Genomic DNA, 23,939 nt, shown 5'->3' with positions numbered 1-23,939 from the left:
GATCAGATAACAGGCGCATGAAGGAGACTGATAAAAAAAGATGCTCCGATGTGAACGGCTCAGACTAAGAAGCAACATGTCACCCGTCTGCTGCCTTGAACCATCCTGGCCTCCGAAGAGGAGGCTGGAAAATGTCCAGCCAGCAAAAGGAATGGGGAGCATTTTTCTAGGGGTTCTTGTGTAAGACGTGCCGTGTCTCGCTCTGTTTGTGGTCCTCGCAGCCTGTTCTGTTCTCATGAGGACCGCTTACTGCCCGTTTTAACATCCTCGCGTTGTCGAAAACGTCTGTCCGGGCACGCAAACGCGGGGCGTTTGTCCACATTCTTACCACGACACCAGCACACTGCTCCACTGTATGGACGTTTCAATGCTATTTTACAGCCGGAGCTCATGACGTCTAAATCAGTTAACCCTTGAGTTGTCCACACATTCTGCATACTGCCCCTGTCTTAAGGGTCACTTGTGCCCTGCCTTCATTAAAGCTCTAAATCAAAGCAACTTAATTGAATTCTAAATCCCAAATCCAGATAGTCACAAACTGTGTGACTATCTGGGGTTTCCCTCTTCACAGTGCAGAAAGACTTGCGTTTAATCGGTGGACACCACTCGTTTTTATAGGGTCAGACTTGACCCTAAGACAGTCTTAGTACTCTAGTGGTGTGCAGCTTTTGTGGAAATATGAACAAAAACAATGTTTCACTTTTTCTATCTAATGTAGGGGTCTCTCTAGGAAAAGTCCTCAAATTTCAGGTTCAACCCCGAACGTTGTGGGCCATTTTGACCCGTAAGACAACAGAAGTCCAATCCTCTATCCACCTCTTGCATGTTACATTGGCAGTAGGCGTCCCAAAACAAGAGGAGGTTATTTCCAGTAGGGGGATCAATGTCTCCACCTCACCTCTAAATTCCCATTCAGTTATACTGGGCAGTGTGTTATGTGTCCTATTTGCTTTGCGCCAACCTGAGTGAAAATTCACCAAGGCTAAAATGCGGCTTGTTTTATTTAGAGCCCAGGCGATAAGGACAGAGCAATCATTGTAAAATGTGAAAACTCTCTTTTGCAATCCCAAGTGGAAAAAAAGATGTTTACTTAAAACAGTTGCCGAAGGTTAGCAAAATACCTTCCATGTGCTGCAAAGAGAGGGCCTGTGCATCTGGCTGGAAGTGCTGCTAAGTGCGTGAGAGGGAACCGAACCGCCGGAGCATTAGAGGAGCATGAGACACAGTGGCAGTAGTGTGCCAACCGAGTTTCTGCTGCAGTGCATCGCCGCACGGGCTTAAGTAACTCGAATAGCGCCCCCACGAGTCACCAAGGAGAGGTGCGCGTGTGTCCGTCTTGACGTGGTGGACCTAAACACATAGGTAGCTACACATCTGTTAGAAATTACGATTCAGGTGTCGCCCTCTGTGTGTACCCCTCTCGCTCTTTCTGGACTCAAGTTGTTTCTTCACTTTCCTCCCGGTGCCTGCATGGAGAGAGGCCTAGGAGTGTGGGTATATGGAGGAGGAGGATGGATATAGGGATGGGGACTCCGGACACCACCACCCCCCCCCCTCCCTCCTCCTGGTTGTTGTGTTCACAGGAGCACGGGGGTCTCTCTCGCTGCAGTCACGCAGAAGCAGGCTCCCTCGCACGTGGGCCAGCAGGGTTTATGTGCAAGCTCCCTCTGTCTGCCTCCATTACAGCTGGTTATACGCTCTTTTGGGGGGGGGGTGGATAAAGGGGAAGGAGGATAAAGCGAGAGAAACGTTAGGTAACGGTTTACTTTAACCACAATACACGACACGTCCATTACACAGCAGTCCGTAGATATGCCATAACTGATCCCGTGTGAGTCGTGAAGGCTTTATTCACATGTTAAGATTCCACCTGGCAGGCGGATTGCTCCTGTGTTAGGCCCACTTCTCGTCTTGACTGAGTGTTCAGCTGTCCAGATGGGGTCTGGTAGAACCATCAAGCATGCAGCAACAGCAACAGCAACAGAAGACATTAGTCGAGCCTAGAGACCAGCCAGTGGGCCCAACACCGGAGTAATCAGCCTGCCAGGTGGAGCCACAACATCTGAATAACACCTCCAGCACTCATACTGGACCAGTTATGACACCATCTACAGACTCTCTGTAGCAGTGTAATGAACGTGATGTGGTTCGTGTAAATTGTTACCGAAACGTTAAAAAGGAGGCCACTCGGTTGTTTCTCGTTCCCTATACGTGGGAGCTGCCCAGTCTTTCATCCCATCCCATCCCATCCCATCCATCCATTCGTCATCCAAACCGCTTATCCTGCTCTCAGGGTCGCGGGCATGCTGGAGCCTATCCACCAACCCAGCCTTCGGACTCATCCCGCGCCTCTCAGCAAAGTCTCAACAGCTAAGCTTGATTTGTTGCTTTCAAAACCGCGCATGTCCATCAGTGATGGAAACTCGGCGCGGCTGTTTTTGCAGTGTTACGTCGCCGCCGTCTGCTCCCGCGGGTGCTGCGCAGCTTTGCTGCCCATAAATTAACCTCAGCAAGCGCCTTCTCCCGGTATCCAGCCGGGTTTGGCTCCGCCGCGTTGGCTCGCGCCCCGCGTCCTGCAACCGCGTGCACTTCCAGGAGCCGACGGTCGGAGATCTCCATCTCCATCCATAAGTGGGTCTGGACATCCGGCTCAGCCCCCCAGAAACGCCGTCCGTCCTGCCAAATAATAACTTTGCTAAAAGGGATCAAAACCTCCAGTCTTCTTTACGTCCCCCCCCCCCCGGGGGGGCCCCGAGGAGCAGGTTGGCCTGTGGGAGGTCTGCTGGGCTTGGATCGGCGTCGGCGGAGGCAACAGAGCGCGAATTGAATTTCCATGCCGACGTGTGTGGAGCTTGACCAGGTTCCTGCGGATGGCTTCGTTGAAGTCCGTACTCTATGTGGTGTCCAGCTGGGGGCAGGAACAAGATTCTGCGCACAAGCAGATCCGTTTACAGGACTCGTTAGTCCTCGTGTCTCTCCCTGTTACTATCCACCCATCCATCCCCCCCGACCGTTAAACTGAACGAGCTCTTCCAATCTGAAACCATGCCCTTGGCGTTTTCTCTTGTTTTTTTTGGGGGGGGGGCATTTCTAGCCTTTATTAGACGGTGACGGTGAAAGACAGACGGGAAATGTGAGAGAGAGAGAGGGAGGGGTATGCCATACAGCAAAGGTCGCCGGCGGGAATCGAACTGGCGACAGTTGTGACCATGTGGCACGGAGGCGTGTCTTTAATTGGGTGAGACGTCCTCGCTCACGTGTCTGTCACCTGTTCCTTCCCTTGTCTAGCATCCTCTTTTCTTTTCTTTTCGTTCCTTCCCGGGGGCCCTGCGACGAGTTGTTGGCTTGCACATCTTTTCTGTTCCTTGCCATTGCGAAGGAAAGGGTCAGATTCTCAGATAAGCGCTAAGCCCCATGCGTTCACAGCTGCTGCATGTTGAAGCCATTGACTGGAGCACTTTCCTGGGTCTGGAAAATTGATAAACGATGATAATTTAACCGCGCTAAGCGATGCAGTCACCCGAACCTGGCTCCGCAGCCCGGGCCTGGACAGACGCTCACGTGCTCGGACACGTTGAGACCTTTATATTCGATTCGGTTCGCGTCCCTTCAGCCCACTTCATTCCGTCTTTTGTGCCGTCCCATAAAGGCTGTTTGATGTCCACCGAGGGCAAAACACATATCCAATCGATACAAGAGGCGACAACAAATGAGAGGGGGGCTTAAAACGACATCGGCGCAAATGACGTCTGTATTTCTGGTGCGAAGAGCGAAACCTACAGCTGAAAGCAGCGTCTGCTTTTGCGGTTCTGACTAGACTGGATTCTCATGCGCAAGCTTCGGGCTTCAGGCCTGCGCACTCTCTAGCACCTCCCACAGCGGACGCGTCAGCTGGGACTGCGGGATAAATCCCTTGTCCGGAAATCCAAATCCACAAACACGGGAATCGCCGGTTCGAGACTGTCCTCCGCCAAAAACAAACAAAAAAACGACCCCATAGGTCGTTTGTACAAGCAGCTTCTTACGACCTACAGTTACGTTTCAAAGCTAAGCGACCTCTAGCGGTCGTGTAAATAACGACAATCTGGCGTCTCGGGTCCCTCGTCACCGTGTGACCTTTGACCTCCGTTGCCATGCGACGAGCCAAGAGGTGGGGGAGTGCAAGAACTGTTTATACTCTTGTACACTGTTGGTGTCGTCACAAATCTTCCCGAGTTATGTTCGATTACTTTTACACCTTCACTTCGCATGGACAACAATAAAGTCCCGATGCCCTCAAACGAGTACTTCATAATAACGAGTACTTCATAATAACGAGTACTTCTTAATTAGCAGCGTTGCGGGGTAGGAACAAACTATCTATGTGGTCGTATGGGTTGGAGGACTTGTTGTGAGGGTGTGGGTGTGTGTCCTGGTCGCTGCACTAGCGCCTCCTCTGGTCGGTCGGGGGGGGGGATAGCGTGATCTCCCCACGTGCTACGTCCCCCTGGCGAAAGTCCTCACTGTCAGGTGAGAAGAAGCAGCTGGTGACTCCACATGTATCGGAGGAGGCATAGTCTGCAACCCTCCCCGGATCGGCAGAGGGGGTGGAGCAGCAACCAGGATGGCTCGGAAGACTGAGGGAGTACAATTGGGGAGAAAAAAAGGGGGGGGGGAGAGAAATCCAAACTACAAATCCTGACATCCTGAAATATCAGGTTACTCTCAGTACTACATATGTATGCTATTACATGGTATAAGTACTACATATGCACGTGTCAGGTGTGAAAGAATGAGCTGAGACAGCAGAAAGCTCCTGAAGCTGCAGGCAAGCGGTGACGCAACTTGTGCATATCTGTGACTTTTTATTCAGAGCGCTTTTCCATGAAGTGGTGCAATCTAAATAAGACTCACAGTTAAGAGGATTAGAGAGGATCAGCATAAGGATCGAGAATGACTTCATGCAAGCAGGCCCTCTCCAGCTCCGATGAATCATAATTATTGTTTGGTTTTTCATGGATTTCAGATGTAACTGTGTTGCCTCCTCTGAAACTTTCAAGAGATTTTCTAGATGGCCGGCGGGTTATTGGTGTTTGTTCATGCCAGAAACATGCTGCTAGTAGTCACATCACAGCGAACACAGTGTTTCTTATTGGTTAAAGGTCTGTAAAAGTGAACTGCATGAAAAATTGCATGAAATTCCCCCTTCCGGTGTGGGAAGATGGCGGCGCGAATTCACGTTTGCGGCGGCCTCACCCAGTACCGTCCATGTAGTGTCTTTGTCCAGGTCTGCATTATGTTTTGTCTGGGAGATCTGGCACTGGATCTGCTGGGAGTGCTTGATCTGCTGCTTCCTGTGGGCCCAGGGACCACGGCCCCTGCCTGGAGCTGCGCCCGAGGAGGAAGCACCGAGGGCGGTCTGACAGGATGCGGAAGCGGGGTAGGCTAAGCTAACTGCTAGCCCATGCAGACCGGCAGACCCGGTAACACCGAGGGTGGTCTGGCAGCAGCCTCGCCTGGCGTTGACTGTGGTGTTTTTGGTGTCGCCGTGTGGAGTGCGGGGAGGTGTGTTGGGGGTGTCTGGCTGGGAGAGCTGGCGTCGGATCGGTTGGGGGAGCCTGGTCTGCTGCGTCCTGTGGGCCCAGGGACCACGGCCCCTGCCTGGAGCTGCGCCCGAGGAGGAAGCACCGAGGGCGGTCTGACAGGACGCGGAAGCAGGGCAGGCTAAGCTAACTGCTTGCCCATGCAGACCGGCAGATCCGGTAACACCGAGGGCGGTCTGACAGGACACGGAAGCGGGGCAGGCTAAGCTAACTGCTAGCCCATGCAGACCGGCAGATCCGGTAACACCGAGGGCGGTCTGACAGGACGCGGAAGCGGGGCAGGCTAAGCTAACTGCTAGCCCATGCAGACCGGCAGTTCCGACAGTCATCCTGGCTGGCGTTCGTTCCCTTAAACAGTGATGTTTTGGGGGTTTATTTTATTTATTTGTTTGTTTATTTTGCATATATGTGTTAGTTTAGATACATGTGTTAGTATGTGTGTTCTTGTAGTTGTTGGATGTGTGTTTTTGTCTCGGTGTTGCACTGCTGTGGGCTCTGGAAACGATGTTTCTTTCCTGATTCCTGAACACAACTATTAGTCTTTGTGTCGGATCTGCTTAAAACCACCTTATAACGATGCTGCAGCTTCATGAACAAGCCGAGTGTTCTCCCATGCGGAGCAGGAGGGCCCATACGTTATATATATATATATATATATGTGTGTGTGTGTGTGTGTGTGTGTGTGTGTCATGCAGTATGGGGGGGGGGGGGGTACAGGCCCACTGTGGCAGGATGTGCTGACCCCTGGGCTCGCCCGCCTCGCCCTGATGGACAGTGTGGTTTCCCTGCAGGTGTGCGTCGGCCCCATAAAGACGCGCCTGTGAGCTCCGTGTTTGCGCTCGGCCCCGTTTCATCGTTAAGGATGAGAAAATAAGCGCGGGGAGGGGGGGGGGGAGGGGGGAGCAGCCGGGCTTCTAGGTTTACCAATTTATGAAGCACCTTTCATGAGCCAGGAGGGCCCCCATCTCTCCCTCCCTCCCTCCCTCCATCCCTCCCTCACTCCCTCTCTCTCGCTCTCATCCCTCTCTTTCTCTCTCTCCTCTCTCTCTCCAGCCATCCCTCTCTCTCTCCCTCCCTCCCTCCATCCACCCCCCCCCCTCTCTCCCTCCCTCCATCCCTCTCTTTCTCTGTCCTCTCTCTCCCTCCCTCCCTCCATCTCTCTCTCTCTCCATCCATCCCTCTCTCTTTCTCTCCCTCCCTCCATCCATCCTTCCCTCCCTCTCTCTCTCGTTCCCTCCCTCCATCCCTCGATTTCTCTCTCCTCTCTCTCCCTCCCTCCCTCTCTCTCGCTCTCTCTCTCTCGCTGTCTCCATCCATCCCCTCTCGCTCTCTCACTCCCTCCCTCCATCCCTCTCTTTCTCTCTCTCTCCCCCCCTCCCTCCATCTCTCTCTCCATCCATCCCTCTCTCTCTCCCTCCCTCCCTCCATCCATCCTTCCCTCCCTCTCTCTCTCTCTCGCTCCCTCCCTCCATCCCTCGATTTCTCTCTCCTCTCTCTCCCTCCCTCCATCCCTCTCTTTCTCTCTCTCTCCCCCTTCCTCCATCTCTCTCTCTAGCCATCCCTCTCTCTCTCTCTCCATTCATCCCTCCTTCTCTCTCTCCATCCATCCTTCCCTCCCTCTCTCTCTCCCTCCCTCCCTCTCTCTCGCTCTCTCTCTCTCGCTGTCTCCATCCATCCCCTCTCGCTCTCACTCCCTCCCTCCATCCCTCTCTTTCTCTCTCTCTCCCCCCCTCCCTCCATCTCTCTCTCCATCCATCCCTCTCTCTCTCCCTCCCTCCCTCCATCCATCCTTCCCTCCCTCTCTCTCTCGCTCCCTCCCTCAATCCCTCGATTTCTCTCTCCTCTCTCTCCCTCCCTCCATCCCTCTCTTTCTCTCTCTCTCTCCCTTCCTCCATCTCTCTCTCCAGCCATCCCTCTCTCTCTCTCTCTCTCCCTCCCTCCCTCCATCCATCCTTCCCTCCCTCTCTCTCTCGCTCCCTCCCTCCATCCCTCGATTTCTCTCTCCTCTCTCTCCCTCCCTCCATCCCTCTCTTTCTCTCTCTCTCCCCCCTCCCTCCATCTCTCTCTCCATCCATCCCTCCCTCTTTCTCTCCCTCCATCTCTGTCCCTCTCTCTCTCCATCCATCCCTCTCTCTCTCCCTCCCTCCCTCCCTCTTTCTCTCTCTGTCCTCTCTCTCTGCCCTCCCTCTGTCCATCTCTCTCTCTCCATCCATCCCTCTCTCTCTCTCCATCCATCCCTCTCTCTCTCTCTCCATCCATCCCTCTCTCTCTCTCTCCATTCATCCCTCCCTCTCTCTCTCCATCCATCCCTCGCTCTCTCTCTCCATCCATCCCCCTCTCTCTCTCCATCCATCCCTCTCTCTCTCTCTCCATCCATCCCTCTCTCTCTCTCTCTCTCCATCCATCCCTCCCTCGCTCTCCGTTTCCTGAAGAAGAACACATGGCTGTCTGTTTGGAAACTCGCGCTTTGCCAATCCTGCCCCCCCCCCCTTATACACATATCACTAACTAACCCATCTACCCTCCTCTGTTTTGTTTTGTTTTTTCGGTCCCTCACAAACCTTCCTGTGGCTCTACACTGCCTTCATTTTCTCTCGTACCCTCCGTCCCGCGTCCCCCTTCGCCCTTGGGTGGAATGTTTTCATAAAGGGCTCAGGGCAGAGGGAAAATAAACGTCCCTCAGCCGAGCGGCCATGCTTCTTTACATCTTTTTCCATTTTGGGGTGTTGAGTCTGTGCAGTGAGGATGAGGATGGAGAGGAAGAGTTCAGTGCACCTTATACATCATTCTGGAAATGTTGGACTCCCCGCCCGTCCAGCGTGTCAGTCCTTCCTAGGGTGGTTTTGTTCTTCTCCGCACCCACAGAATGGTGCCTTTCTGAGGAAGGCCCCAACACCCCGTCCACCTCCCCCGTCCCTTCTCTCACCCCGTCCACCTCCCTGTGTTGTCTCTCACCCTGTCCACCTCCCTGTGTTGTCTCTCACCCCGTCCACCTCTCTGTGCCGTCTCTCACCCCGTCCACCTCTTTGTACCGTCTCTCACCCCGTCCACCTCTCTGTGTTGTCTCTCACCCCGTCCACCTCCCTGTGTTGTCTCTCACCCCGTCCACCTCCCTGTGTTGTCTCTCACACCGTCCACCTCTCTGTGTTGTCTCTCACCCCGTCCACCTCCCTGTGTTGTCTCTCACCCTGTCCACCTCCCTGTGTTGTCTCTCACCCCGTCCACCTCCCTGTGTTGTCTCTCACCCCGTCCACCTCTCTGTTCCGTCTCTCACCCCGTCCACCTCCCTGTGTTGTCTCTCACCCCGTCCACCTCCCTGTGTTGTCTCTCACACCGTCCACCTCTCTGTGCCGTCTCTCACCTTGTCCACCTCTCTTTGCTGTCTCTCACCCCGTCCACCTCCCTGTGTTGTCTCTCACACCGTCCACCTCTCTGTGTTGTCTCTCACCCCGTCCACCTCCCTGTGTTGTCTCTCACACCGTCCACCTCTCTGTGCCGTCTCTCACCTTGTCCACCTCTCTTTGCTGTCTCTCACCTTGTCCACCTCTCTGTGCCGTCTCTCACCCCGTCCACCTCTTTGTGCCGTCTCTCACCCCGTCCACCTCCCTGTGTTGTCTCTCACACCGTCCACCTCTCTGTGCCGTCTCTCACCCCGTCCACCTCTTTGTACCGTTTCTCACCCCGTCCACCTCTCTGTGTTGTCTCTCACCCCGTCCACCTCCCTGTGTTGTCTCTCACCCCGTCCACCTCTCTGTGCCGTCTCTCACCCCGTCCACCTCTTTGCACCGTCTCTCACCCCGTCCACCTCTCTGTGTTGTCTCTCACACCGTCCACCTCCCTGTGTTGTCTCTCACCCCGTCCACCTCCCTGTGTTGTCTCTCACCTTGTCCACCTCTCTTTGCTGTCTCTCACACCGTCCACCTCTCTGTGCCGTCTCTCACCTTGTCCACCTCTCTTTGCTGTCTCTCACACCGTCCACCTCTCTGTGCCGTCTCTCACCCCGTCCACCTCTCTTTGCTGTCTCTCACCCCGTCCACCTCCCTGTGTTGTCTCTCACACCGTCCACCTCTCTGTGCCGTCTCTCACCTTGTCCACCTCTCTGTGCCGTCTCTCACCTTGTCCACCTCTCTTTGCTGTCTCTCACCTTGTCCACCTCTCTTTGCTGTCTCTCACCTTGTCCACCTCTCTTTGCTGTCTCTCACCTTGTCCACCTCTCTGTGCCGTCTCTCACCTTGTCCACCTCTCTTTGCTGTCTCTCACCTTGTCCACCTCTCTTTGCTGTCTCTCACCTTGTCCACCTCTCTTTGCTGTCTCTCACCTTGTACACCTCTCTATGCCGTCTCTCACCTTGTCCACCTCTCTGTGCCGTCTCTCACCCCGTCCACCTCCCCGTGTTGTCTCTCATCTTGTCCACCTCTCTGTGCCGTCTCTGACCTTGTCCACCTCCCCGTGTTGTCTCTCATCTTGTCCACCTCTCTGTGCTGTCTCTGACCTTGTCCACCTCCCCGTGTTGTCTCTCACCTTGTCCACCTCTCTGTGCCGTCTCTCACCCCGTCCACCTCTCTGTGCCGTCTCTGACCTTGTCCACCTCCCCGTGTTGTCTCTCACCTTGTCCACCTCTCTTTGCTGTCTCTCACCTTGTCCACCTCTCTTTGCTGTCTCTCACCTTGTCCACCTCTCTGTGCCGTCTCTCACCTTGTCCACCTCTCTGTGCCGTCTCTCACCCCGTCCACCTTCCCGTGTTGTCTCTCACCTTGTCCACATCGCTGTGCCGTCTCTCACCCTGTCCACCTCCCTGTGTTGTCTCTCACCCCGTCCACCTCCCCGTGCCATCTCTCACCCCGTCCACCTCCCTGTGTTGTCTCTCACCTTGTCCACCTCTCTTTGCTGTCTCTCACCTTGTCCACCTCCCCGTGCCATCTCTCACACCGTCCACCTCCCCGTGCCATCTCTCACCCCGTCCACCTCCCCGTGCCATCTCTCACACCGTCCACCTCCCCGTGTTGTCTCTCAGCCCGTCCACCTCTCTGTGCCGTCTCTCAGCGAGATGTTCCAGAAATCACGATGTTAAGTGGAAAGATCTTTTACACACACATACACACACACACACACACACACACACACACACACACACACACACACACACACACACACACACACACACACACCACACAGGCATGGTGTTGATCGCTGCCCTCGGCCTGGCGGCGGCTGCCGTACTGGGGGTCGTTGAGACCGGGTCCCGCTGGCTGGCCGTGTTGTCAGACGTCTCATTGAGCTGGAAGTGTATCGGTTGCGAGGGGTCCGGCTGCTCTGCACGTTTGCTTCGGCCCCTGTGCAACAGGGGGCGCTCGCTTCGGGGCGCCTCGCTGTACCGTGCATCATGAAACGGCAGACAAGGAGGGCTAAAGGCCTTTTCAGGGATGGAACAAGCATTAACCAATGCCAGAATGACTTCACCACCGTATCCGCTGACTCCAAGTCACGGCCGTTCCAGAAGATTCTTTGCTATATATATATATATATGTGTGTGTGTGTGTGTGTGTGTGTGTGTGTGTTGTCACAAGCCTTTGGCTCTCAGCAGGCCCCACCGACTAAGAGACTTGCTGCAGCAATGTGAAAACCCGCAGGAGCGGCATCCATCTTCTCCTCCCTTATTAAACTGTGTGGGGGGTGGGGTGGTGGGGGGTGGGGGGGGTTGTTGGTTTCTGCTTCTAGTGCTTCAGACGGCGGTCAGAGAGGAGCAGCGGAGACTCTCTGGGAGGTTTCCCCGTTTGAAAACCCGGTGGCTCACCGTTCCTCTCGCTTCGCAAACATTTTCACAGGCGGCGGCCCCGTTTCTGCAGCTTCGTTCCCCACCGCCGCGGTCGCTCCAAACAAAACAGGAAAACGTAAGATATTCAGCCACCTGGGGGGAAGCTTGACATGTTTTCCAGGACAAAATGGAGAATGGACCCAAAGTGCTGTGTTGGACGACGGCGGACGCGAGTATGCTAGAATGATTTTCATTGCAACACAATCAGTCACTATTAGTTGGGTTGCTGACATCCCAAAGTGATTTTTTCTCGTAAGCGGACTTCTCGGGGCAGATACCCAAACACCGGTCTTACGAGCGAGCTTGGCAGACCTACATATCTTCCTCATTTTTCTCTGAGAATGGAGTTTCTCCTCAACTCTGCCCCAGCAGACGGCCGCGGCAGCTTCATTCGTGCTAATTTCGAAAAGGTAGACGCCACATCTGTGATTCCACTTCATCTATAGGAGGAAACACCTCCAGACTGAGTTACAGAGGGAGACTTATGTAACGGGCCTAACGGAGCCGCCGCAGGTGGGAATTCTCTGTGTGAACCAACCGGGGGCCCCCCAGATAGCCATCTGAAGCTATGACAGGCGGGCGGGGCCTGGAGGCTCTGGGGCCGGAGCATTTGAGGGGGCTGAAGGGGAACATGGTGTCCCTCAGGGCCAGGGCCAGGGCCCACTAGGGTCAGTTTACCAGCCAGCGCTACAGCAGAGTGAGGCCTCATCAGATAAGGTGTTCAAGTGCATTCCTCCGAGTTGCTCTTCTTCTGCGGGGCTCACACAGGCATTCGTCCGGAGCACCCTGGGAAAGCAGCAGCTCCCCTGGAATGCTGCTGTGGGATTTTATGGATTCACTTCACGGCCACACATTCAGCTTTCCAGTCTGCCAAGTCTTAATCACACGACCCACAGAGAGAGCTCAAGCTCATTTAAAGGCTAACGCTTTCGTTTTCTTTTTTTAAAACCCGGGTCTTACATTTGTTGTTTTTGCCATCGCGTGTGTCCGTCATGAAGTATCGTGGCGATCCCTGACGTGGCAGCACCGCTAGACGCGGCCTTACAATGGCGTCTTTATGGGCTCACGGAGTGTCACGGCATATTTCAACAAGTCCAATTTAGCAACCCAATTATCCTTGTAATAGTCAGGTTATTCAGCCATTGCTGCAGGTTTATTAGGAGGTGGATTTTACACGTGACCTCATGCAGAGCTGAGCCATACGTGCACTATAAACCAAACCTTGGCACGCACGCCCGCCAAGGGTAATTATAGGCTGCTCATTCCTGCAAGGTGAACCAGGAAGTGGCACGGCAACGTGATGGAACGCCGGTGGTAATATTGAATATCTCAGGCGCTAAATTAACTTGCACTTTCATTTTTCACTTCCAAATATGCGGTGTAGATAACTGGGGGGGAAATGGACTCGTTGAGACGGTTCTAGTGGTCCTCTTCAGTTGCCCCGTGGGATGCTGTTGTAAGGCTGAGCCTGGTAGCGGTCCCATGCACAACACCTCCATATTGAAGCCAGTGAGTAAAATGATATCGTAACCAATATACAGGATGTGGAAAAGACACAAACATACAACACAGGTTGTAAAAAAAACAAAAAAAAAACAGAAATATTCTTTATCTATGTTAATGAAATTATTTATGAATTAATAATTAATTAACAAATTAATCATTTTTTTGTTTATTTATAATATGCAGATTTTATTTATTTAATTTATTTGTATTTATTTATCTTTTATTAACATTATCTATTTATTTATTTATTTATTTATTTGTCATTTTTATTTATTTATTTATTTATTATTTAATGGCTCAGCTTTAAATGGCCAGTATCATGGTGCGTTACAATATGGCTTGTTGTGGTTCCAGCCGAGGAGAGTTGAGTTATTCCTGACTGATTTATCAACCTACGGCAACGCCGTACAACTTCTGCTTGAAGCTGATTTCCGTGTGCCCCTTTTGTGACTGTCAAAGTTTAAGTCCCACTTCTCAAAAAGGTGACGTCACGGGTCGATTGGAGGAAATATTTGGCTTAAGAGCGGGCTCTGCACAACGTCCGCCTGACTGCCCCAGGACGAGAGGGGGCCTTATCAGCCAGCGCTTTCTTACTGATAGTTTTTTGGTTGGGACGTCTGGACAGTGCCAGGAGTTTTCCCTCTCAAGGCCCGAGCGGTGGCTCGGAGGCATATCTGCTGTCTGGCCTCTCCCTCTCCCCCGAGACCCCGGGGCTTTGGTCTGCATAAGAGTATCTTTGTGATGGCTGGAAGTGTGGAACAGACTGATACTGTGTGTTGAGCTGGAGCCGCTGCAGGCCCGGCTCCATCTAGTTCCCACCTCTCCACCTCCCGTCCTCCTCCTGTCTTACCTGAATCTACCTTTATGCACCTTGCCCCCCCCTCCCCACTCTCTCCCTATCCCCTGATAGCTCCTGTTATTTATTCTCTTACTCCTTCCTGTCTCTCTAGCCACATCTCTCTCCTGTCTCTCTGTGTTTGTGCTGTCAGAGGAGGAGAGAGGAGGACCTTCACCGCTCCTCACGGTGACCGCAGACACTCCACCGGTTGGACAAACATCCACCGAAGCCTCCAGCCACGGTGGGGGGGGGGGGATGCTCCTTGAAAAAATATCTTACCTACATGCTAACGCGACTAGCATGGACTGTTTGGACAAATTTCCCATATGATGGAAATCCCAATCCGTGTTTTATTTACATCACATTTCCTGGAAGGCAAACAAACAAGCGAGTTGAATGTAAACATTTTTGCAACAAAATAGGTCATCCCCCCCCCCCCCCAATCCATCCATCCATCCATTATCCAAACCGCTTATCCTGCTCTCAGGGTCACGGGGATGCTGCTCCCAGCAGTCATTGGGCGGCAGGCCCAACCCCCTCCCCCATTTTTTGTGTTTGTTTTGTTTTTGTTTTGTTTTTTATTTCCCCAAAGTTTTCCCAATTTTTCCAAACTTTCTCAATTTGTTTGTTTTGTTCCCACCATTTTGTTTTGTTTTTTTCCCCCAATTTTTCCCAAATTTTCTCAATTTTTTTGAAAAAAACACCCAACAAAATTGAGAAAATTGGGAATATTGGCACACAGGGGACATTTTGTTGGGGGGGGGCGCGGGGGTCGTCAACAAAGTGTCCCCTGAAACAACTGAGCAGCAAAGACGTCTGAAGAGATCTCCACCATCTGCACCAAGCTTGTGGGTTCACCGCAGACAGAAGGTTTGGGGTTTCCAGATACCCAGTCTGCATACTGTGATCAGCACTGGAAATCAGCCTGAAGTTGTGTGTTGTCAGAGCCGTGGGTGTGTGTTGAGGATCTCTTCATTCATGTCTGAAAAATACATAATATGGAGTGTGCAGCGTTAACTGGTGTGTGTGTGTGTGTGTGTGTGTGTGTGTGTGTGTGTGTGTGTGTGTGTGTGTGTGTGTGTGTGTGTGTGTGTGTGAATATAGTGCAATTTGTTTAGTAATTCCTATGCAAAAACAAAGACGGGACCAATAACAAAACTCAATTTGCTGCTGTGCAACCGTTTCTGATTGGATGTTATTCTACGTCCCCATGCACAGATTTCATGCACATTTTTATGTTTATCATTTTTATACTATTTATTTATATTATTATTTTGATATTATTATATATTTTATATTATTGTTTTTATATTATATATTTTTATATTATTTTAAAATTATTTTAATATCATTTTATTTTATTTTATTATTTTTATGTAATGTTAATGTTATTTATTTTTATATTATTATTTTTATATTATATATATTATATTATTTTAATATTATTTATTTATATTTTTATATTATTATTTTTATATTATTATTTTTAAATTATTTTAATATCATTTTATATTATTATTTTATTTTATTATTTTTACTTAATTGTTCATGTTATTTATGTTTATATTATTATTTTTATATTATATATATTATATTGTTTTTATATTATTTATATTTTAATATTATTATTTTAATATTATATATTATTTTATTTTTTCATATTATTGTTTTTAGGGTTTATGATTTTTAATGCACAGATTTTAATGAAGGCGTGACACAAGTGCTCTTAAAATAGGCTCAGAATGACATGTGAAGTCAACAGATATAAGAGCGAGAAAGAAATACTTGCCGTCCGTGTTGCTTTACATGCGGGACCTGTCAGTACAAAGTCTCCAGCAGGCAGTGCTGCAAGACATACCGACATGGATCTCTGTTTGTTCTGCCTTTTTGGCAAAAATAAACACTTTGTGTTGACACGTTTCACAAGTATAGCATGCTGTGCAGAGGACTCGGTGTGCAGGCGTACAGTTTCCTCACAGTCCAGCGAGGCCTGCTCCAGCAGAACAGCGGAGCGTGGCATTCCTGGCATCTAACGTGGCATTGCTGCTGATACCTGCAACAAGATGAGGGAATTCACCTGTGTGAGCACACCCTCCACATGTTCACGAGTTACAAAAACAGGCAACTCTGTGTGTTCATGTAGACGAATGTCCTCTTACACCTTAAGCTTTTTGGACATTTTGGATGTGTGCTTTTACCTTTTGTGTTGCACCGCTGTGGGGTGGGTGAAACGAAATGCCATTCCTCTTGTGTGCGCGAGTGCATGATGGAAATGACAACACATGGCTCTTGATTCTTGAATGAAACTGCTGATTGTTCGCAGAAACAAATGTGTATGATCGGCAAATAGAGATCAGCGATCAATGCCTCCCATTTAGATCAATATCTTCTGACGTTTTGCCCACCGTGCCCACTGATGATAATCAACAACTGCGCACAAGTCAGTCAGCAGTCAACCTCAGACCTCTTTCTGTAGCTGTTGTACTTTAATCGTTCTTGCCATCCATTTAACCCCTAGTTGCCCTCCATTTACACCACCCCCACCCCACCCCACCCCCCGCTCCTCTCCCTGCAGGCCGCTCACGCGAGCTGTGAGCCAGACCTGTCAGCCAGAATGTCCATCAGCTGCTGCTGGAGGTGAGCAGGCCGGTCGATGTCGACGTGTGATGCAATGGGTGGCTGATAGATCAGCGTCTGACATGTTGTGTTGTCGACAGAGCTGTTGAGACACGGGTTGCAAGGCACCAACTCCGCGGTATTTAATCCCCTCGGGGCTGCAACGTGTAGGCGGTGAGGGCTGGGGGTGATTGCTGGGTCGGGCACCATGCTGCATGGAGCTTTCCCTGCGTCCGGCTGCTGCGTACTGAGAAGATGAAAACCATTGTACGAGCTGAAAGCGTGTCGTCGTGGCCTCGCCATGTGTGTCCAGCTGATAGTTTAAGCAAAGTGCGGAAGAAAAGGGCCGGTCCATCCAGCGAGGCAGGGTAGAGCACCGAGAGACTTCCCCATTGTGTGGGTCAAATTCCTCATCACACAGCAACGTGTGTCTCCCTCTTCTCTCTAGTGGCAGAATGAGGTCAGCTGCAGTGGAGTCCCACATGAGGAGGGGGATCACCGTTCAGTCCCACATTGGCCATTACTCACATTGTGTGTAGTAGCACAGTTGAATCCATCAACCCTATGACGAGCTGCAATGCTTTTATTTTTGGTCATTGATTTTCATCAAAACCCAACAAATGTGAAGATGGTTAGACAGAATACCCCTCCCAGAATTTAATGGGAATTACAACTACCACTGATTACTACTACTACTACTACTACAACTACTACTACTACTACAACTACTACTACTACTACTACTACTACTACTACTACTACTACTACTGCTACAACTCTTCTCCTGGATCACCACCTTGCCGTGGTGGAGAAGCTTGCATGCACCAATGATCCCAAGAGCTATGCTGTCCGGAGCTTGGCTCTTGGTAGGGTCACCCAAGGCGGACAGGTCAAGGGGGAGGTTCCAGATGAAGCGCGATGCAACAAAGACCTGGTGGAAGATGTCTCCAGGTCACAACGGCAGTGAAGGTGGGTGAAGGCTGCAACAGAGGGTGGTCCCCAATCATATTGGTTCTCCACGCCATTGGACTCCGTCCACCTCCTGCCAAGGACTGTGTGGTGGCTGCAGGCACATCGGCCACTCCGTGTAAAAAGCTGTCACGCACAGGTTTCCTCCCATTATGTGACTCCAGGATCGGCCTCTATGCCCACCTGAAGACCCAGAGGGACCCAGAGGGATCCAGAGGGAGGACGGTCATACTCGACCCCAAGTGACCGCCGATGGTGACTAATACTACTGCTTCTAATTAAATACAATTATTACTAATTGTTGTCTGCTACTGCATGTTAAGAAGTGAAGTGATTATAAATCACTATGAAGTACTCATTTCTCTGCAGATTTTCCTTGCTTTTTTAACAGTTTCAAAAACATTGTGTTTTTTTGTGCCTCTATAGAGCTACTGTTTCTGTGTGTGTCTTTTTGTCTGTGTATGTTTGATTGCAGGCCCAGATTATGGTTACCAATTTCATCAACTTTTACTGTAGTTCCACTAGAGAAGCTAGCCAAGAGTTGCCAAAGATAGGTTGTGGTTCTTCTCTGGTTAATTTCATGCTGTTAAAATGAGTGAACATGGCTGTATTGGAATGGCCTGGTTGTAACCGCCTGCTATGGAACCTCACCATGTGGAAGGAGAAATCCGGGCCTGGAGTGAATGTCAGCCCACTGTGAAAAACAGCCAAGCCGACGTTTCTTAAAGTTGGAGCCTTTGACGATAAGAGCGATGTTGAGGGAAGATTCAAGGTGGGGGAGAAGAATGGTGCGGCTGATGGTGTCAAAAGCTGCGGTCTGGTTGAGGAGGATGAGTGCTGACGTGACCACAGTCTGAGGAGAGGAGGAGGTTGTTAGTGATTTTAAGGAGGGCTGTTTCCGCGCTGTGTTGGGAGCGGAAACCAGATTGGAAGTGGTCCGAACGGGTCGTTGGAGACGAGGTGAGCTTGGAGTTGGGAGGCGATAACACGTTCCAGTCTTTTTGATAGAAAGGGAGATTGGAGATGGGCTGGAAATTGCTCATGATATCGGGGTTGAGTCCAGGTTTTTTGAGGATGGGGGGGGGGGGGTGACAGTAGCCAGTTTAAGTATATGGGAAACTGAGCCAGAGCTGAAGGAGGAGTTAATGATTTCTGTGATGAATGAGGCGATAGCTGGGAGACAGTACTCAACAAGACTGGATAGGGTCCAGAAAATGAGCGGAGCTTCTCATTCCTACCGTAAGGTTGGACGGTTCCATTGGGGACACAGGGTAGAACTTTGACAGGGGCTGAGTGGTAAAGGGGGGAGGGGGAGGCGGCATCACCTTGGTGGTATTTACTTAGCTTGGGAATCCACGGGCAAAAACACAAATCAGCGTCTATGCGCCCCCACCGACGTGATGCCGCGTCACGTTGTTGGGGCGCATATATCAGCCCCCTTGTGGTGATACACAATGGCGGATAGAGCCACCAGGAGCCGCTGCTCCTTTAAGGAAGACGTTCACAGTTATGACCTAGGCGCGGTTTAGAGCGGGGACGGAGAGATCGAGTCGAGTTAATTCCGTTTACTCGCCACACAAAACAACACCGATACAGCACTAACTCCCGTGGCAGCAAGCTAACGGCTAGGCTCTCCAAAACATGGCTCCACCTCCCAGGAAACTCTAAACCAGGGGTGTCAAACTCCAGGCCTCGAGGGCCGCAGTGTCTGCAGGTATTTCTTGCAACCGTGCACTACACCACCTGATTAAACTAGCTCCTTTCCCTCCTTGATCCAGGAGGTGAGCTAATTAGTTAAATCAGGTGGTGTAGTGCACGGTTGCAAGAAACACCTGCAGACACTGCGGCCCTCGAGGCCTGGAGTTTGACACCCCTGCAACCGTGCCTACGTCAACTGTGAACATCTTCCTTAAAGGAGCAGCAGCCCCTGGTAACTCTATCCTCCCTTGTGTATCACCACACCCTCGTGTTTACCCACTGGTACGGTGCCAGAACACATGTAGACCCAGACACGCTCAAACACACATCTTCAGTGCCTGTTCCAACGCCTGGTCAACGGTTCAGGTCGCGTGCACATAATTAAAGCGTCAACTTATCGGCCTGTCATATCGGCATTTCGGGCCAGCGCCAATATTTAATTTCAAAGCCTATATTTGCTGATACTGATGACGTGCCGATATCATCGCGCATCCCCCATTCTGATAGTTGACAAGATCAGAGGGAGTATCAGACAACTGGTAAGAGAGGCAGAAATAGCTGAGGGGGGGGGGGTAAATTTGAGATTTCTGAAGGATATTGCGCGTTTGGCTTTTGGGATGGGGATAGGGATGTCCGTGGTTGCCAGGGGTTCATGGAGGTTGAGGCTGGAGAGCTGATGCATTGTGAGACCAGTGGAGCAGACCAAGTCCGGGATGTGACCGCGGCTGTGAGTGGGGAGGTTGAGATGTTGTGTGAGGTTGAAGCATTGTTGCAGTTCCAGGAACTCCATGGCAGATTTACAGTCCGTGTCATCCGCGTGGATATTAAAATCACCCAGGAGGAGAACGGAGGGTGAGATGGCACATAGCTGGATCAGAAAATCAGAGAGAGAGAGAGGTACGGTTCGACTTGGGGATGGTAGAGCAGCAACACCGCCTCCCCAAACCCATCGAGACGAGATTTATCAATCTATGTGAATGCTGTGGGGGTGGTCTGGTTTAGTGAGGAGCGGTCCAGGGGGGGTTGTGCCAGGTTTCGGCGAGGCGGAGGAAATCAAGGCCACTCAGACGGAACGTTATCTCCAACGTCTCCTTGATGAAAGGAGGAGGAGATGCCAAAGGGTTTCAGCTGCCAAGAAACTCATTCTATCAGCATGTGACCTCAGATCCATCCCCATGTTGGATGGTAGCGCCGTATTCCCGCAACAGATGTGGATATCATCCAAGAGCAAGCCCCTTCACGGTACCGAGCATGGGAAACTAGTCGCGCATTGGGAGTAATAACTTCGACGGAGGAGCGGACTTTTCCACATTAATTGAAATGATATGGTGACTGAGTCCCGTAACATGAATACAGAGGCCTCTCACATATGGCGTGAGGCCTGCCCGACATCTCCTTGGATGGCGGTGAAGGGATAATACACATATTTACCCTGGCACCTGGAAGCCCGACAATAAAAAATGAATCTAGGAGTCAAAACCAGTATTTTGGGTGAACAGAGCTCAGCAGTCTCCCCCGGGCCAAGAAGCCCCATTTGCCAGTGACGTCCGGCCCCGCGCGCCATCAACGGCATCTTTGTAGGCGTGCGCTGCAGGAGAATCGGCCCATTGATTTGGCAAATTTCATGCACGGCGGCTCGTACGGAAAGGCGTTCCAACGTACATCACCGCACGGCGGTCCGGCGTGGGGGCGGGGGGGGGATGGTGTGTGGGGGGGGGGGGACCTCACGAGCTGTCTGTGAGGTCAAAGCGACTGCGAACAAGCTGAGCTACTGTAGAGCACGGCGGCTTCTCTTTGCATGACAGTACAGCATCCGCCGCAGCCAAGCGTTAACATGGGACAGATACGGCAGCGGGGGCGGGGGGCGGGGGCGGGGGGGGGGGAGGTTGGATCAGGCTTTTATGATGTGGTGTGTGTGTGCGAGAGAGCAACAGGAGTGTGGAGGAGGTCATGTTTGACTTGCAGCAGACTGCCGCTCAGGCCCGGCTGAGGGAAGCAGCACAAGTTAACGGAGGAAGGAGGAACTCTTGATTCCCTCTCGCCGTGCAACGAGCAGATAAACGGTTCCAGATGGCTGTTGAAGGGTGGATATAATAACATTGTTGTTTTGTTTTGTTTTGTTTTGTTTTTGTTGCTTATAGAGGTTGTGGATCCCTACATGATGTAATCTCTGACCCCCCCCCCCCACATTAATACCGGGGCTTAATGACACCATGTTACAGGACAGTTCTGCATCTGTGCATGAGAGATACTGGGGAGCCAAAGTGTTGCTGTTCAACATTTCAGTCTGTATTACCCAAGTGCGGAGGTTAACCAAACACCCCCCCCCGCCCCCGCACGCAATTCCGTCCAAAACACTGGCCAGGTTAACAAATGGCGTACATATGCACGTGCTAGAGTGTGCTGTCCGCGCGGCTCGCTGTTTATGATCTGTACAGATTAACAAGAGGCCCTTCACCGCGGCAGCGTACGTCACTCGGGTATCTCTCGCGCGTCACGTGACGGAAAATTAAAACGTTATCACAACTGAGAGAAAGGGTGATGTTAATGAGTGCGTGAAATACGCAGAAAGAAAGAGGCATCAGGATAACGTAGGGGATCGGGGATCGCAGGTCTGAATCCCCCGTGTTACCACCGGCTTGGTCGGGCATCCCTACAGACACAATTGGCCGTGTCTGCGGGGGGGAGGGGTCTGTTCTGGTCCCTGCACTAGCGCCTCTTCTGGTCGGTCGGGACGCCTGTTCGGGGGGGGGGGTCTGTTCTGGTCCCTGCACTAGCGCCTCTTCTGGTCGGTCGGGACGCCTGTTCGGGGGGGGGGACTGGGGGGGAATAGCGGGATCCTCCCACGCGCTACATCCCCCTGGTGAAACTCCTCACCGTCAGGTGAAAAGAAGCGGCTGGTGACCCCACGTGTATGGGAGGAGGCGTGTGGTAGTCTGCAGCCCTCCCCGGATCGGCAGAGGGGGTGGGGCAGCGACCGGGACGGCTTGGAAGTACAATTGGGGAGAAAAAGGGGGGCGGGGAAGAAACAAAGCAACAAATAAACAAAGGGAGACAGTAAGAGCTGGTAGAGGCTGGTTCCCATTGATGCAGAGAACGGTAATCTGAGCATGCGCAAGTACTCGTTGCCTCCGTTGTTTGGGTAGGTTAGGGTTAGGGTTAGGGCGGGGTTAGGGTTAAAGTTAGCTAATCAGACGCAGTGTAGGGGTGGGTCTTCCTAGAATCCTAGCGCCTGGATGCTACGCGGGGCGTGTGGAGGCGTGGTTGAGGCATTTCGCGCATGCTCAGTTGACCGTTCTCTACCCCATTTCCGTTCTCTGCATCGATGGGAACTAGCCTCTACCCTTTCCACGGTGCATTTCTCACCTCTGCCGTCATGTGACCTCTGCCCTCATGTGACCTCAGCCCTCATGTGACCTCTGCCATCATGTGACCTCTGCCCTCATGTGACCTCCGCCCTCATGTGACCTCTGCCATCAGGTGACCTCTGCTACAGCCGCCACGCCCAGCCTCCATACAGACAGACAGTGTTACTTCGCTTTTCAGCAGCATGTGCGTGTGGCTCCTGCTGCGGCTGTGAGGAGGGAAGGCGGGTGCAGGGTGGTGCTAGAAGGTGCACATGTCGAGCGTTACGCTCCTTACAGCTGGAAATTGCAAGCACGATTTAAGGTTGGGGTTTTTTTTTTCCAGCGAATTCATGTAAGTCCCTACCTCCGCGTAGACACCAGGGAGGGACCAACTGGTGTATTTGAGTTGGATCAAAGCGGACGAGCCCGTCCTTGTGGCGTGGCACAGCCCCAGTCCTTCACATCCTCTTCCTGTATGCGGCATGGACGGCGTATGAAACAGAAACTGTAACTCCAGTACATTTGTGAGGCCTTCTGTCTCCAGATCTGGGTCAGCGCTGTCGCGGGGACTCATATATCAGCCCCTCGTATTTACCCACTGGTACGGTGCCAGAACACATGTAGACCCAGACACGCTCAAACACACATCTTCAGTGCCCTGATCCAACTGGGGGCCGGCGTGATGTCTGGAGGGGCCTTTTAGAGGAAACGGCCCCCGGACGAGATTCAAAAATCCCCTGCAAACTCCTGGTGCCCCCTGGTATCAGAGTTGAGGAGCCGGGAGGGTGCATGATTGTGGGGAGTGGAGAAATAAAGCATTCTGTTCCCTGACTGCTGCCAGCGCATCGCAGACTGGGCCGGTCTCTGGTCCACACAGACGGGCTCTCGCTGGCCGGCCTGCTGGCTGACTCACTCACACCCAGCAACTGTTTGGCAAGAGTCCCTCCGCCCGCTGACAACAACAGGCCTGTCTTCCAGCTCCCTCGCCACCAACCTCCCGTCCTAAACCTGTTTACTTTACCCACTTCACTGGAAAGCAGGAAAGCAGGGAAAGAGAGCAGTGGGCCAGGGGCTTCTGGAGAGGCCCGGCCACCGGTGAGGACTGGGTGAGACAGCCCGGAGGCCCGACACCGTCTAGTTTCCCCACCTAGATCCATTGGGAACTACTGGACAAGACAATGTTGGGGATGTAAAGGAACAAAGGCCTGGTAGAAGGGACTAGGAAGAGAGGGAGACCGAGAAAAACCTGGGAGAAGGGCTACAGATGAGCCTGGTGGAGGCGGGGAGAGCTGCGATGGATGGGGAACGGCGGAAGAGCCTTGAGGAATCAGCCGTGCTCCTACGACCTCCATAGGTTACGGAACTGATGATGATGATGATGATGATGATGAAAGGAACAATGTGTGCATTTTACCTCTTGAAGCTGCAATTCCCACCCAGTGGCTTCAAGTAAGCTGCAGTCTCTTGAAGGCAATTCCCACCCAGTGGCCAGAGACCGAGCGGCACACTGTATTAGTTAACTGTGAGTCCCAACATTTTGGTTTCATGCCACTTGAGTGATGTAAGAA

This window comes from Lampris incognitus, chromosome 15, assembly GCF_029633865.1.
Source record: "Lampris incognitus isolate fLamInc1 chromosome 15, fLamInc1.hap2, whole genome shotgun sequence".
In the NCBI taxonomy this organism is placed as follows: Eukaryota; Metazoa; Chordata; class Actinopteri; order Lampriformes; family Lampridae; genus Lampris; species Lampris incognitus.
The sequence above is the reverse complement of the archived record's forward strand: the minus strand, read 5'-3'. Positions refer to the sequence as shown.